A 5,559-nucleotide genomic window follows, 5' to 3' on the forward strand; every position below is an offset into this window, starting at 1 on the left:
CCCAGAGTCATACTTCGTACATTCCATGTTCTGATTTTCAGTGGATGTCTACAGCTATTTCTCTTCATTTTGAGCTGTGCCCCATTAGGAAATGAAGGTCCTGAGGGCTTTTCTCTGATGAGCTTTACTCCATTCCTGTCATCATGGTCAGCTCTACTTTAAGGAGGCAACTCTTCCCCAGTAGCATTTTGAGTGCCTTCCAACCTCAGGGGCTCATTTTCTGGCACTATATCTGACAGTGTTTCTGTGCTATTCATAAGGTTTTCAGTGACTAAATATTTGGAAGTAGTTTGTCACTCCTTCTTCCTAGTCTGTCTTCGTTTGGAAGCTCATGTGAAACCTGTCCACCATGGGTGACCCTGATGGTTATTCAAAATACTGGTGGCATAGCTTTCAGAATCACAGCAACTCATAAGCCACCACAGTACAACAAACTGAGAGGTGAGTGGTGGATATGTATGTATATATGCTTTAAAAAAGGAAACAACTACCAAATATCATTTTAAAATTACAATAACTTATCCAAAATACATATATAGATGGCAAATAAGCATGTAACATATGCTCATTGTCATCATTCATTAATTAATTTCAAGTTAAAACATTAATGATGTAACTCTACAAATTGTTTAGAATAGCTAGTGGTTAATAATGTGCTAGAGGAAAATTAAAATGATACAAACACTTTAGCAATAATTCCTTTATCCATCAGAATCACAGAAAAACCAACTTAGTTATGCTGTTTTCACACTACACCATACTGTACCTCCTACTGTTGTTTGTCAATTGTTTCTTAACCCTGAGAGATCTCGTAAGTGCCACTATGCATAGTTCTTTTGGAAAAAACAGACTATATACCATCAAAGACTGTTTTGTTAGGTGTTCTCATGTGGATTCAGGCTCTTAGTGCTCTATAGGACAGTTCAGCAGTGCTCCATAATGTTGCCTAAAGTGTAATCTTCATGGATGAAGACAGTCAAGTATTTTATGCCACAGATAAATGTGGGTTCAAATTGTGAGGCTTTTTGTTTACAGTAAACACCCAGCCATGTGTTCACCAAGTCTTCTTCAATTTAAAATGTGATTGTTCCTTGCCGCATCTGGCTTTGGCTAGTCTCCATGTCTGGTGCAGAGAGATTAAACTCGAGTAGGAGCTATGGGAGATTAGAAGGAAAAAGAAGACATAAGACACAAATGAATTAAGTAAAATTGGGATCAGGTGGGACTCAGCACTCTGCTGGAGATACTATGACACAGACCAAGTGCAGCAAGTTTATTTTATACACATATCAAAGGGAGGTGCTTGGGGCAGGGAAAAGAGTACAACATCTGGTGTTGTTTATACATGATGTAAGCGGGACTTTATCAGAAAAATGTATAGGTTTCACATGAGCATAATGAAGTGATCTGAAATTCCCATTCTTCACAATGTTATCCAAAATTTGTCATGGTCTACAATCTTTGCATAATTAATAAAACACAAGCAAACTATCTTTCTGGCATTCCCTACTTTCTGTCAAGAACTATTTAACATCAGCAATAATATCACTTATGTCACACCCTTTTTTGATTCCAACTTTTATTCTCTGTTTATATGTTGCAACCACCCTTTTTTGAACTATCGTCAACAAAATTTTACTTGCATGTCATATTAACAATAGTGTTCAATAACATGTGATCTGTTGAGTTACCTTTCTTTACAATGGTCATGAACATGGGCATGAATACCGTTGACCAGGTAGCTGTCTTCCAAATTTCTTGGCACAGAAAAGTGAGTACTTCCAACTCTGAATCCCCTTCTGGAGTTTTCTCCAAAGTCTTCAGTGCAGCTAGGCCTTCTTCATTCAATAACATCAATTCATGATGTATGTTGTTGTTAAGTGCTGTTGAGTTGGTTTCAACTCATTGAAACCCTGTTTAGACTTTCTTAGGAGTGGCTGGTGAGTTTGGACCACTGACCTTGCAGGTAGCAGTAGAATGAATACTCATCCTACAGTGCCACGCAAGGACTTCTGTGATCATATGCTACATCCTAAAAAGGAGTCTAGGTATGGCACTCTAAGATAACAACAAGGTTAATGGTTCAAACCCACCCGCTGCTTCTCAGAAGCCCTTTATAAGGTCACTATGAACCTGAATGGACTTAACAATACCACCAACAAAATGGTAGAAGGTCAACCAATTCTTATTGTGAAAGTGACTCTGTGCATTCCTTCACCTTCTGTATATGTTTCTTGCATCATTCAATTATTTCCCTGAGAATTATTTTACTGAAAGGCAAGGCTTGAATTTTCCTTTAGGTCTCTCAGCTCGAGAAATGATGCACCTGTTCTTCCCTTTTGACTTGTGACTCCTTTTCATGGTAATACTTTACTGTCTTTTCCAGCTGCCCATTGAGTGCTCTTTTCCTCTTTTTCACTTCATTTATTTCAATCAATGTAACTTTCTTACAGTTTAGAGCAAGATTCAGAGTTTCTTCTGACAACCATTTTAATACTTCCTGTCTTTTTACTGACCCTGTGCTTTCTTCATGTATGATGCTCTTGATGTTACAACTTGTCTGTTCTTTGGTCATTACTGTTCAAGGAATCAAATCTATTCTTCAAACATTCTCTAAATTCAGGTGATAGATAGCCAAATTTGTATTTTGGTTCTCTTAGACTTGTTTTAATTTTCTTCAGCTTTACCTTGAAGATGCGTATGAGTAATATGAGTAAAAATGGTTTGTTCCATAATAAGTCCCTGGCCTTACTCTGACAGATAATTGTTTGAACATCTCCAATTTCTCTTCCACAAATGCAGTCTTTTTAGTCCTATGCATTACATTTGGTGAGGTCTATTATGCACACTCATTGTTTAAGTTTCTGAAGAAGGTATTTGCAATGGATAATTCATTTGTCTTGTAAAATTCTGTCATCTGATCTTTAGCATTGTTTCTATCAACATGGTCATATTTTGCAACTACTTATTTTTCCTCTCTGTTTCCAACTTTTACATTGTAACCATCACTAACCATCCATGTATTGATTGCATTTTTTTGTTATCAACTTTAGACTGCAGAACAAATGGAAAATTTCAATTTCTTAATTTTTAGATTTTATGGTTGGTGTGTAAGTTAAAATAAAAGTTTATTAACAACTACAATCTTCTTTGTATATTTGGATATCATCCTTTTACAGAAAGCACTATACCTCGAAATGTTCTTTTTGACAATGAAAGCAATGCCATTCCTCTTCAATTGGTCATTCCTTACATACTGAAGTATGATTCAAAATCATCAGTACTAATCTATTCCAGATCACTTATACCTAATATCTTTATGTGTTCAATCTTATTTTTCAAGATCCATACTCTGGACTCTCCAGCTTCTAATTATTAAGGGATGTTTGTAGTTGTTCCTTCTAATTTTGAGTAACACATCTGAAGAGGAAAAGGTAAAAACATTCACTGCCTTCTCTGACCAGGAGTCAAGCTAGAAGGTTAATCAGGTTACTGATGGAACCAATCCTCTGGTTTTCTTCCTATCTTCAAACAGGTCCGCAACCTACCCGTCCCCATTTCTGACCCCATATAAGCCTGCACTGACCTGCATTCGGTGCTCAGAATCTGGAGAAGCTTGCTCCTCTGAGGCAGCCAGTTTAATAAAGTCTGAAACTCTGCATTACCTCTGAGTGGCCTCAGTTTCTTCGATGATGGATCAGGGGCTTCTGTGACACTCTCAGTCCTGGAGCTGCTGTGACACTTTAGAATCTAAAACTGCTGTAATATTTGGTTCCCTGACCAGGAAACCAACTCTGCTGGCCCCTTGAGCCAATGGCTTAGAGTCGGGGAGTGGCTGATGGCAAGATGCCCTCAGCATATGAGACAGCACACCAAAACCACATTTGAAGGTCCCTCCTCCTATGAGTGGGGGCAGCCAGACACTGCACCTAATTCTCCCAAACAGACTAGAAGGAGAGGTTGAACCAGAGTATAGACCAAGACTGCTGGAACAGGTAAGGTCCCGGAGCCCGGGTTAAATCCAGTCAGACCTGTCCCTATGGACAGAAGGGAAGACTGATCTCCTTCCTAGGTCTCACCTAGAGACCTCAGTCAGGGTCTCCCCTAAGAGGGGGTAGAACTGCTATAAACTCTATGTGACTGGTTGAGTGCAAATATGTATGTAACCGAAGCATGGTTTGTCATGCCTGGTATGTACAGTTCCACAGCTCTGGCTAAGGAATCTGAGAGGACCCTAATTTTCTGTTCCATGAAGACATCAGAGGCATCTAAGTTCCTGAGCGGGATGCAGCCTGGAGGGTAACTGAGTGAATCCCTCCCTTGTCAGTTATGACACCGATCAAGGGCACTACATACACCTACATACTATGGGAAATTCTGATAGTGAGCCAACAGTCTTAGAATGTATGTTAATGAATTTTAATAAGGGAGGTCTTGTGTGCAGAAGTGTGTGGGACCGGGCTGGTGGCAAATTTCATACTGCTTGGGAAGACAGTCCTCACTGCTAGCATGGACTGGATTCCTGCTTCAAAACTCTCCAACACTTAGAAGCACTTGGAAATCCTCACGGGAATAACAGTAAAGTATGGACACAATCTCCTTTGCAAATTCACCATCCTGAGAGGCCCGCTGGCCACCTAGACAGGTGAGCCCAGGAGCACAGCAAACAAATACCCCAAGCAGTGTGGCCAAGAATCTTTTCTTGGGAGGCTTCAGTCCTGTGTCTCCTACACTCAATATCACCTTCACTTTGAGATCCCCTTGCTTTCCTCTGGGTATGCACTTTGGGACATGCTAGGCAGGAAGTAACTTCCTAAAAGTGTCACTTCTCTTTCTGTTAAGGTAAACCTCTGTATCTAAAATAAATATAGTCCTCAATACCAAAGAAAAGTGCTGAAAGGCGTAATTCTAACTGGTTTCTATATGGGTACCTTCCTATGACATTAAAGGAAACAGTGTTTTACTGTAATACAGCTTGGCCAATGCACAATCTAGCTGATGGGAAAAATAACTTTTAATGGATCCTTAAATTATTATGCTATTTTATAGCTTGAATTATTCAACCACTGTGTCAGGTTGTCTATTTGTTTATAAAATTGTTATGCTTTTGTCCTGGGTTTGTGTTAAAGAAACTGAAAACAACCGGCAATTCCAAGAATATATAAGTTTTATCACATATATGTACTATAATGCGTTTATATTACTAACATGAAAGCCATACAGAGGAGAAATGAATACAGATGAGTATTAGGTGAAAACAGAATCCTAAGCAGGCTTGTATGTGAATATAAAAAGAGGTAGATGGTTATTTTTTTGTGAAAAATTGCTTTTGATTGTAACATTATCTTATTACAACTCCTGGTACACCAGCAGCTGTCATTAGGGAAAAGTATAGCTTGACCTAGCAAATCTGCCCAGCCATATTCAGCCTCTGAGGAAAGCAGTTTGGAAATGATTTATCTACACCATGCCCAATGCAATATGTTGTCTGATCTCTTGACTGCTGCTTTCGCGAGTGTTGATAGTTGATCAAGAAGAATGAAGTCCTTGACAACTTCA

The sequence above is a fragment of the Chrysochloris asiatica genome, unplaced genomic scaffold (genome assembly GCF_000296735.1).
Source record: "Chrysochloris asiatica unplaced genomic scaffold, ChrAsi1.0 scaffold00599, whole genome shotgun sequence".
Lineage (NCBI taxonomy): Eukaryota > Metazoa > Chordata > Mammalia > Afrosoricida > Chrysochloridae > Chrysochloris > Chrysochloris asiatica.